We start from the raw sequence: 12212 nt of genomic DNA on the forward strand, positions 1-12212 counted from the left end.
TGTGATCTCACAGTGGATTACATTATGCACAGCTTAGCATTATGTGATTAATTTACATCATCTTAGAAATATTTTTTTTTGTCTTGCATTGTATAGTGAAATAAGATAAGATAATGCCAGTGCCGATTCATTTTCTGCTGATTCTTGTTCATGAATTGGAATGTATGCAAAAGACTATGGGTGATTGGAAGACGCTACAGACACACTTGATGCATCCTTCACAATAAGCCGAATGCAGGATGTGAAAGAGTGCATCCAAAATTGCATACTTCCCTACTATATAGTAGGTGAAAAACCGTATGTGACAAAAGTAGTATGTCTGATTCACAGTACTCATAAAGAGTAGGCAAAGAGTACACGGATGACCTAATACCGTGATTCTGAAGTGTGCATGAATGATTTCACCAAGTACAACATCTTTGTTGATCCTAGAATAACATTCCAATCAACCGGAAATAAGATTTGAAGGATAAGTTTACAGTTTATGTGCTTCTACATCAGTGTTCCTATCATTTCCCTCTGATTTAGGGATAACTCATGGGTTGGATTACGTTTAGGGGTAGGGATATGGCTAGGATTAGGTTATCAGACTGGAATTTTGTTCCAGGATCAACAAAATATGTCGACCCAGGAACGTGTCTAACTCGGCAAAGTCAGGACATGCGCGCATGATGGGCACTTTACTATCCCATGAGGCCGCGGGAGAGGGTTTGTGAATCGCAGTGAAGCAACGCAACTGATGCCGTAGGTCACATGACAGTGACGACATGGTGGATGGATTCAAAATAAGTATCTACTCAAGAGATTATGCGATTTCAGACGCAGCCCATGGCTATCTTTAAAGGATCCTTCAAATTGAGATGTTCTTCGACGGAGCTTTATGCCGTGGCGGCTGAGATATGAACCCGCTTGAGAAAGAGAAGCACCCAGACACATCTCTGATGTGCTTTTAAATACGTCATTAACAACTAGTTAGATTCGGTTCTGTACATACTGCATAGAATTTCTGTAAATGTGCTGAGTTAATTCAGTTGTAGAATGTGATTGTAGCTCCCGTAAATTACTGGACTGTGTGTAAGCACTGTGTGTAAGGAGCATTGACAGCTTAGTTTAGCTGCAGTGTGTACGTGGCCTTAAATCTAAACGCCATACAAAACAAAACAAACTTAGCATGAAGAATTGATTAACGTCTCGTGATGACACCTGCATACACCACCTCTTCCTCCTGTGTCTGAAAGAAAACACAAACACACAAGTTACAGAGACAAATACTTAAGTATCAGAGTGAGATGTTTTTCAAGAACTTACTCAACTATTTTACTCTCAATTCTGTGTAGTTTTACCACTTTTTGGTTAGTGTTTTCATGCAGGTTTGACTAATAAGCAATATTTCTAATGAAGGTCAGAGTATTCACACTCTTTCTCTCTCACAGACACAACCATGTCTTCACAGTTTTTTGTTCCGGAAGTCCAGTTTCCTGTGGAACTGTCTCTATTTCAGCCTACAGAAACACTCTGAGCTATTATAGGCCTAACGTTTTTACCAGTAAAGAGATCAGACCCTTATTTTGTACCTCAGAAATAACACTCTGTTTGTGCTGTTCTCTCTTACTCAGGTCTCTAGATTACATGCCATTTATTTTTCCTTTCTAATGGCTTCAATGTATCTAATAAAATATATTCAAAAATGTTATTTCCCCCATTTAAATGTTACTTTTGCTTTGAATGAATGAATGAAGGAATGAATGAATAAACAAAAAAAATTGGAGGACTAGGAGTAACACTGAAAAATAAAATTAGTTATCAATTTAATAATTGGAAATAAATAAATCATTATTTAAATAGACAAATTAATGATTGTAAACTGTTTCTGTAATTTGTGTTTCAAAATCTATTTAAAAATAATGAATTTTCTTCAAAGTGTTCCTATTATGCTATTAGGTTCCTATGTGTGTTTTGGAGTCTCCAACAATATTACATGCATTTAATTCTCTCATATTATACATTGTGTCACGAATGGCCCTTTGCAGCAACAGCAAAAATGAGATGAGCAAGATCTATTCACAGCAGTTATTTTATTAAAGGCAAAAAAGCTCTCAAAATACTCAGAATCTCAAACTACAAACATAACCACTGGTATAAACTTGCAAAATCAGCTATAACAGTGTAGCATCTTGTAGACGTTGTTCACGGGCAGCAAATGAAGACCATAGACTGGCATTACACACTATACGTAGGTTTAAGGTTTGTAATGGGGAGTGAGACTGGAATTACTGACGACTCGTTCACTCAGTTCAGAACATGAACATTTACTAACAGCTATAATACACACTACTTTACCTTATTTGAAAAAGCAAGTTTTGAAAAGTATAAAACTATACAATAATAAATGAATAAATAATTTAAAATAGCTTAAAAAAAAAGCATTTGCAACTTGCTTTTATTTGTCCTTTTGTCAAGCATGAAGCCGTGTTTTGAAACGGCCCAAACTCAAGTCTGAGTACAAGGCTGTTTTTCAAGTGCATTTTGACTCGTATGAGCTGGTCTTGGTCTTGACTAGTCATAAAAAAATATGGTCTTGGAATCGGACTTCAGTTTGAAAACACTGCTTTATATCATGCGTGTTGCAAACTACATAACATGGCTGTCAAACAAGAACTTATTTAAGGAGGGATGGTAGAAGTTTTTCTAGCTGGTCCATCAATGAGAGGTTATGGTCATTCAATGACTGAATCTCTTAGCAAGTATAGTACAAACTCAACTATTGACTCAGTGGTGGATCTGAAGACTCACTCTTCCTCATGCAAAGCTTTTAGATAGCAAGCAATAATAATTACAATTGACAAATGAAAATCAAAAAACTAGTTAAAATTCCTACTTTGAAATAAAAGAGCATTTATGGGAACATCTAGAGTTACAAATGCAACTTTTGTCACTGCAGTCAAATGAGAGGTATAGAAAATAGCCTAATTTTGAAGGCAAATGTTGAAATGTCTTTCCCATGTTCAAATTTGCAGAACTATCTCTAGACTTCAGTGTTACAGGAAACTCACACTTTTAGCAGCAAGCTGTGTTTAAGAAACACCCTGAGCGCCAACACATGTACTGTTTTTACAGTTATTTTTGAGTGAAGTGTCAAGATCTTATCTTCTCTTTCTCTCTGGTCATTGTGGACATCTCACCATAGCTTTTTTTTTTTTGCCCTGTTATTGCTTTTATAGCTCAGAGAGAATGTGCAAGAGCCAAAGTTGAACTATTTATGTTCAACCATAGAGCGGTACGACTACAGTCCCACATGTGGGATAGTTATTTCTGCCCCTGCATGGGATTTTAGAATGTACAGTGATGTCACATAACTGCCAGATTCAAACTGTGCTTTCGCTGTTGACTGGAGCTGAGCCACAGACGGACACGCTCAATGCTGTCATATATGAAAACTATACAGTGTTTTCAACCACATAATGTTTATTTTAGGTTTCAGACATTTAAATACGCATAAGCACTAGAAAAACAATATATTTATAGTACAATACACACTGGTGTCTATGGAAGCGACAATAATAATCCATTAAAATATAATTTAATTTAATAGGCTATTTTCAACTAACCGTTTTATTCATATCAGATACACATTGTTTAGGTAACTATAAAGGTCACTCTATTCTTCTCACAGTTCACCAGCAACTTACTTTCATGAATTTCGGGAGAAACTAATGAATTTACGTGTTGTAAATCTGAAAGATGGGATTCTCTGAACTGTGGTGCAAACTAAGATAGCGGCGCCCATGTTGTGTTACAGTGTTTCCCCTAGAAATTTTTCCAGCAGCGGTGCTGTTACGTGCCCAAGGTTGTTACCAAGCCGCGCGTGGTGGGGTCCGGGGGCATGCACCCTGGAAGATTTTTTTTTTTTTAAAACCCTTAAACCATGACTTCTGGCAAGTTTTGTGGATAGAAATGGACATTTTAAGAAAAACAAATATGACATACCATCAACTGATTCAAGGCATGATTATTGCAGCACATACCTTGAACTGCAGTCACAAACAGAAACCTTAATTTTATAATTTTAGACAGGATTATTCATGTTTTTCTTTTGTGTTCATTTTCAGCTTGGTAGAAATTGTTTAGGGGAAAAATGAAACAGCACAACCCAGAAAAAGATTATTTACAATTTATTGAAAATTTTATGTTAATGGGAAAGGCCACACCCAATCTGTGAGCACTTAATTTTTCTGGCCTTTACATAGAAGATCTCTAAGGCTCTTTGGTAATTGAATGATTGTGGGGGTATTTTTTGTTTTTGCAAGCAGTCTTATGCTCATCTAGCCTGCATTTATTTAATTAAAAAAAAACAGTAGCCTAATATTGTGAAATATTATTACATGATGTTCTTTTTAACTTTTTATTAATCAAAGAATCTTTGAAAAAAAAGAAAAAGAGCATCACATATCATATTAAAATGATTTCTGAAGGACACCAACAAGTTTAGTAGACTCATCTGAAAAATTAAATATGATTTAACGTTAACTATCAGGACTATGAGCAGTAGGTGATACTTCCTCGTCCTCATGGAGAGCGCAGTTCGTACCGCTTTCTCCTTTCCACTAGCGCTTGCTCTCCCTTGGCGTCTGTCGTTGCTATGCAAACATGAACAGAGGCGCGCTTGGGAAAAAGAGCGCGCCGGCCGCATTTGAAATAATGAATTTGCACGCGCAAAAAACGCGCTATGTGAACGGCCCCTTATGGCAACGTGACATTAGCCTAATCGAAAATATTTCCCTATGTGGCTCTTTCCTCCTTGTTTACAAGTGGATTCAGAGCCACCGCATGCAGCGCCGCCGGTCGCCATGTCTCAGGCTGCGTCCGAAATCGCGTACTTCCCTACTATATAGTATGCGAAAAACAGTACGCGAGCAGAGTAGTATGTCCGAAATCATAGAATTCGAAAAACAGTAGGCGAAAAGTACCCGGATGACCTACTACTTCCGCCGAGATTCATACTACCCGGATTCATACTATATAGAACGTACTTTTTTAACGGTTGAGAAGTACGTTCTAATTTAAATGTAGTACCTACTCGCATAGTACGCGATTTCGGACGCAGCCTCAGTGTTTTTAGGTGTGTACGTGAATGTCGTGATATTACTGATCATGGAAAGATTTTACAGCGGCGCTGAAAATCCAGCGGCGGCGCTGCGCCGCTGCTGAATACATTGTAGGGGAAACACTGTGTTGAATATCAAGATCATTATTAAATGATTTTAAAGGACAAGTTTGGTATTTTACACCTAAAGCCCTGTTTTAAGATCGTTTCTGATGAAATAGAACGGTTAAGATTAAACTTTGGACACATGCTGCCAGGGGCGTAGAATTTAGTAGGGACGCTAGGGACGTGTCCCTACCAATATCCAGTGACACTGATTTGTCCCTAGCAATAATTTCAATCAAAAATTAAAATATATTTATATATATATAACGACTGTTGCCTGGTTGGCTCTTGTGGGTTTTATGTATTTCTTATTTTATTTAACCAGGAAACATCCCATTTAGATTAAAATCTCTTACAAGAGCATTCAGACAAAAATGCGCAAATTCTGAAACACAAACGGTTAATAGATCTAGGTGCCACCTGCTTAACACACATCGCTAAACTGATTGGCTTTGTGTCTTCTTTCTAACTTGTGAGAGGCTAGGCTAAGCGTCAAAGCTCCTCTGAAGGAAACCTAGATGTGGTAAACTAGGGAGTAATCTACAGTTCTGTGCACAAAAATACGGGGTAAATCACGTCATATAATGATTCAGGGACAGTTCAGTTTTTACAATATACTGTATGACAATCGCGGGATAGATGGCAAACATAACCGTTAGTGTGTGTGCGCGCAAAGAGCACTGAAACTTAGTAAAAACATCACTTAGTATGATTTATAAGCCGTTTTCCAAAAAAGGAAAAAAAGAAAAGAAAATACTGACAAGGACAAGATTTTAGTATATTGCCATTTTTGTAGGGACAAAGACAAAATGTCCCCGCAAAGATGGCAATTTCCGAAATACTTGTGTGGATGGTTTTTTTTTTGGAAAACAGCTTATAAATCATACTAAGTGACGTTTTTTTGAAAATGCAGAAAGTTATCTGTGATAGGGTTAGTGTAGGGGGATAGAATATGTTTGTACAGTATAAAAATCATTATGGAATGTCCACATTAAACATGAAAACACAAAATTGCTTGGTCTGTTGAAATGAGAGGACTGTTTGATCAAGTTGAAACCCTTGTCATCCCAGTCTCATCAGCTGAGGCTGAAATAAGTTTCATTGCTCTTAGGAGACTGAAAACATGGCTCAGAACAATGGCACAAGTTGTTGTGTGTCATGTCCAACAGGACAAACTGGACAGTAACAAATATGCTAAAAGTTAATTTCTGTTAACAGGATAGTTTCCTTAAAAAATTGAAAATTCTGTCATCATTAAGTTGTTTCAACAGTGTCTTTCTTCTGCTGACCACAAAAGAAGTTATTTTGAAGAATGTTGGTAATTAGTCAGTTGATGGACCCCATTGACTTCCATAGTTTTCCTTCCTTTGTGTTCAGTAGAAGGAGAAGGGTTTGAAACAACTTATGGGAGAGACAGAATTTTCATTTTTGGGTGAACTATCCCCTTAACTATCCCTTTAATTTGCACTATTGCTCTGCACTATGAATGTAAAGTTAGTCTCTGTTAAACTCCCTTCATGTCTTTAATAGTTACCATAACATTACAGAATTCATTAACGTATTGTTAAGGTCAATATAGACTAAAAACTTCAATATTATCCTATTAATTTCCTGATTCCTCAGCTTCTGGGAATGTTCCCACCAAACTCAAAACCAAACCTACGCCCTTGCATGCTGCTGTCCCGAGAATTTTAGGTTTTTGTGTTAGCATACCCCCACCTCCACAATGGTTTCATAGGGGCACTGGAACAATCATTCATAAAACGCATTAAACTTTAGTTTACAAAGACGTGAAACTCACTGAGTGGTCTGGGGTGTTCACTGATATGCTCACACAATATGCTCACACAAAATCGCTGCAAAAGATGCTTTCCAACAGGTTTTATCGTAGTTTTTTTCCAACTCCATGGACTTAAGTCAGGACAAAAACTACGATAAAACCTGTTGGAAAGCATCTTTTGCTGCGATTTTTGTGTGAGCATATCAGCTAACACAGAAACCTAAAATTCTCGGGACAGCAGCATTTGTCCAAATTTCAATCAGAAACGATCTTAAAAAAAAAGTGTAAAATACCGAACTAGTCCTTTAAACGACAAAACGAATATTGTGGCTGCGGTCTCCATGGAAATAGGTAATAAGGGGAAAAATAAGGCCACCTTTAAAAAAAACTCACTCTGGGTGTGGGGATCAGCTAGAATATTTTAAATGTACCCGTGAAAGGGTTAAATTTGTGCATAAAAGGGATCTACTAGAATGCTGTAAGATTGTGGATAATGTCATGATGGGTAAATATAATTTTTCAAAAGGCATTTCTGAGAGTCCATTTCTTTTAGGATGTTGCCTTATAAGGCAGCGCAGACAGTAAAGCAACTCACTGGGTTTAGAACAGACTCATCGTGTTTTCTTAATTTTCCTGTTCACCTTTTTATCTACATGAATTTGCAACCATACGTAGAAATGGAAAATGTGCATTATATATTACTATTGTATAAACCCCTCCTCAATTATTCAATAAATGCTCAAATTGTACAGTGTAAACTCTAACATGAATTGTCTTACCGCTTTTTGTGCATTTCTTCTGTAGAACATTGGATCCGCGTAAGTGATCTCTTCATCACGGGTCTGAACTGTTTGAATAATAATAATAATGATAGGCATCTTAAAACAGCAAAACTGTAATTTTTTTTTCAGATGTAACAGCAGGATGAAACACTTGCCCTGTTGGTCTGTTTTTCTGTGTTTCTTGCAGATCCAGAAGATCCCGACAGCAGCAGCAATGATCATCAGAGATCCAGCAGCAGCAGAAGAGATCAACACTATCAGAGACACTGAGACTGGAAGAGGAGGAGAAGAGATCAACACTATCAGAGAGACTGAGACTGGAGGAGGAGAAGAGATCAACACTATCAGAGACACTGAGACTGGAGGAGGAGAGGGAGTTTGCTGGTCAGATTCTGGAAAAAGAGAAACAATCTGTCAATCTGTCCTTAGTCTCAGTCTCAGATGCACACAGTCTGTTCACTGACCTTCTGATACTAGTCTGACCAGCATGAGTCTCATTTAACATGTTTATGGCTTAAATATGTTTGTCAGAAAGTGTAAAGAGCTTACCTGTGTTGTTATTTCCTGTTTTTTAGCAAAGAAAAGAGCAGAAAACAATAGGCTGTATGATGTAACAACGCACAGATATTAACTTGTTTATTGAACTGTTGTATAAAAGCAATATCACAATATCATAATTGTGCTGTTGATCTGAATATCAGCTTCATTACCTTCTGCATTCTCACTTCCAGATGATGAAGGACTTTGTGGAGTGGACGGCTGAGCTGGAAGATATTAGAAAACCACAGAGATGAGAATATATCAACAGTAAGGCTGCTTTATTTGTCATCAGTCTTATCACACATAGAGATCAGTGGTTCTACTGAAAGAACTGAGTTTCTCTCCTAACAATGAATTTGCATTTAAAATATAATCCACTTATTTTGGAAAAATAAATAAAATATACAAAATCTGAATACAGTGGCTCTTGTTTGCCAAGGTTCTTAAACACCATCTATTCTCTTTCTTAAAGGATTCTCGTATCTTATATTCATATTACATACTTCCTGACAGATGCATACTATCTAAACATTGTCTCATTATTAAGGTGCATTAAAGAGGACTTAAAACATCCGGGTCATTCCGTGCCAACTAAGTTTCATTTTTTATATATTGTTAATATTTTTCTTCTAAAGAAATACACATAAATAGCGATGAAAGCCAAACTATTAAATGTAATAGGGCATAGATGTAAAAATTATCAACTGTAAATGCAAAGAGACCCACAATTGATTTCTGACCACTATAAATGTGTACAATTGACCAATTTACTCATGGAGCCACATTTAGATCTCCATATATCTGGGACTGAACCATTGAGGGCCTTTAAAATGAAGATACCAAAATAAATGTTTGTTAAATCTAAATATAAAAGGATATTAAGGTATCTTTAATAATTCTTGAGTTACAGGCATGTAAACTTGGGGCAAAAAACACAAGAAATATTTTTTCCCATTTTTGAACTGTCACTGTTGGCATATGAAACAAATATTGCTAAGTAAACAGATTTTACTAATAGACCTACCGATCTCTGTGTAAAAATAAATAATGACGCTGCCATCTTTCTGTCATTTTTACCCCCTGTAATTCCCTGGCTCCAAATCTCAGGTGAAAATTCTCTAAGCAGTTAGTTACTCAGTAAATATACATTTATGGCATGTAATTATGTATTTAATAAAATGCATATCCTGCCCTGCTGTACTTCAGTAGTACTTTTGAAATTTCTTGTAAGTTATTTTGCTCTGATGTCATCAAAGAAATTGATGAAATATTTGTTATGACCCTGGATCTGTAGGAATTCATCCATGTCATTCTCTCACAGAGTTTGGATACTCACAGTTATTTTATTAATCGTGAATATATATTGCTGTAATATATCTAAGTATCCTCCTGTAAGAGCACAATGGATCAGACATACACTGATGCTCATGACACTTGGAAGAAGTTTATTTAACGATAAACTTTATTTCATTTCATATGTGTGTTCCTTTTGCCCCTTGTGTGGGAAGTAATATAATGTGGACCAGGTTGTTTTTCATTGACTGGACAGCTACTGTTTGGTGATTTTGATTATTTTGTTTTGATAAATATACTGTAAATATTAGAATAAGGTAAAAATAAATAAATAAACTGCATCTGAAGTGTATCTTCAAGTTTTCTAGTAAATAATCTTAAAATATTATGGGTTATGATGACAATAATATGTAAATTTTGAATATGACGAAGATAGAAGAAAACATGTAATTATGCTCACCTTTAACAGTAACACTGAATCTCTTGATAAACTCCTCATCTCCAATAATGGTTCTTAGGTGATAAAGTCCAGAGTCTGTGTTTCTGATGTCACTGATGGTCAGAGATCCAGTCTGATCCAGTTTCAGTCTGTCTCTGAATCTCTCATCATTATAATATTCATATCTAGGAATGTTCTTGATCACTCTAATGATGCGACTGTTATTAAACCTCCACTCGATCTCTTCATCTCTCTGTATGTCTGTGAGATCAGGGTTTAGATTGACAGAATCTCCCTCCATCACTGACACTGACTTCACTGCATCTGTGTCACCAAACACTCCTGGAGAACCAAGAGAAACAGTTCATCAGACACAGAGGACGTAATTTTCTGTAGTCAATTAAACAATTGTTTAAATTTCTGTTTTTTATTTAATTGTTTTTTTGTGGGTTTTTTTTTATACAGCTGTCCGCTTATTTAATTCGATAGTGAATTAAACATTGGAAAATTTGATCTCAAAGGAATATAGAAATAAATAAAAGTATACAGCAGCATTTGTTTTGGTGAACTTAATAGCTTAAAAAATCTAATTAAAATAAGCTAAAACTACAAATCAGATATTTCTAATTTTAATTCAACTCCTCAACCTGGATATTTAAGGTAGCCTAATTTTAAAAGTGGGATTTCTAGAAGAATTTCTGAAGAACATTTAGCTGTTAAATCTGACATTTATGGAGGCCTCGGTGAGCCACTGACTACAAAACTCAGCCTGAGTATCTTAAGATAATTAGCTTTCAATTGTCTTATATATTATACAATTTTAAGTATGAATAATTTAATGATGGATATAAAGTGTGTAACCAGGAAGGGAACTAAACATGCACCAAAACAGTGATCAAAAAACGGAATTCAAACTTCTTCTCACAGTAAAATCAAAGATAGCATCTTTATCTAAAAAAAAAAAACTGACATGAAATAATAGCTATATTAGATTACATTTGTCAATAAAGATAGACAATTTGTAGCCTACTTACCAACAAGATACCATATGCAGAATAAAAGTATTACGTTAACCATTTCCAGTTAAGCTCTGTAAATGTTTTAAATAACAACACACTTTTAGTCAGAAATAAATAATGCAAGAGTGGCATCAAAACCAATTACAGATCTCATAAAAAAAACTTGTTTATCTAAACTGTCTAAAGGTTAGCATGAGTCGAGAGTCGTGGTTAATTAATGCAGAGATGCATGGGTGTGTGTAAGTGGCGGTGTCAGTTTATGAAGTTAAAACCAGTGTTAATAAAAACACACCCACAATTCTTGTTTGAATGAATTTACTAGTCTAATTGAACGTTGTTAACATACAAACAAACAAAAAAAAAAAACATTTAGTCAGAATGCACATATTTTTGAATGACATCGCTGCGTGTGTGAATCTTCCATGATTCTTGCAAATTCACTTTTCCAAGAAGGTGGTCTGACACAGTGGGTTATGCTGCTCTGATGTGAACATTTGTTATATTAGGCCTACAAGTATGTATGGAAGCTTGTTTCCGCCACAGAATGAAAAATAAAAAAGGTAATTGCGACTTTCTCACAATTCTGACTTTTTTTCTCACAATTGCGAGTTTACATCTCGCAATTCTGACTTTATTTCTCAGAATTGCGATATAAAGTAAGAATTGATTGATATAAAGTCGCAATTGTGTGTTGTAAACAGTGTTGTGCAAGTTACTTCCAAACTGTAATACATTATATATTACTTCCCAGCTAACACAGTACGTTGTGACGACGTCGTCAGTTAGTCGTCACTTGGTCAGCGTGACATTACTTTATGACAACGTTGTGAGGACGTCGTGGTAAAGTTCCATTTTTTATAATCTTGGCTAACGTTCCAGAAATGTTGTGGGCACGTTCTCAAAAGACGTCGCTAGCTATAATCACAAAGTTACGTCGCTGGAACGTTATGTGGTACGTCGCTACAACTAACACGGTCCTTTGATGATACGTCCTCACAACATACCAGTTTGGTCATTAAGACGTCCTCATCACGTTCTTGCGACGTACCACTATAACGTTGCCACGACGATTATGGGAATCACAAAGTTACGTCGCTGGAACGTTATGTGGTACGTCGCTACGACGAATATGGTCTGGTCTGGTCCGGTT

This window comes from Siphateles boraxobius, unplaced genomic scaffold, assembly GCF_051911475.1.
Source record: "Siphateles boraxobius isolate OS27281-9 unplaced genomic scaffold, OSU_SipBor_1 13, whole genome shotgun sequence".
NCBI classification, from domain to species: domain Eukaryota; kingdom Metazoa; phylum Chordata; class Actinopteri; order Cypriniformes; family Leuciscidae; genus Siphateles; species Siphateles boraxobius.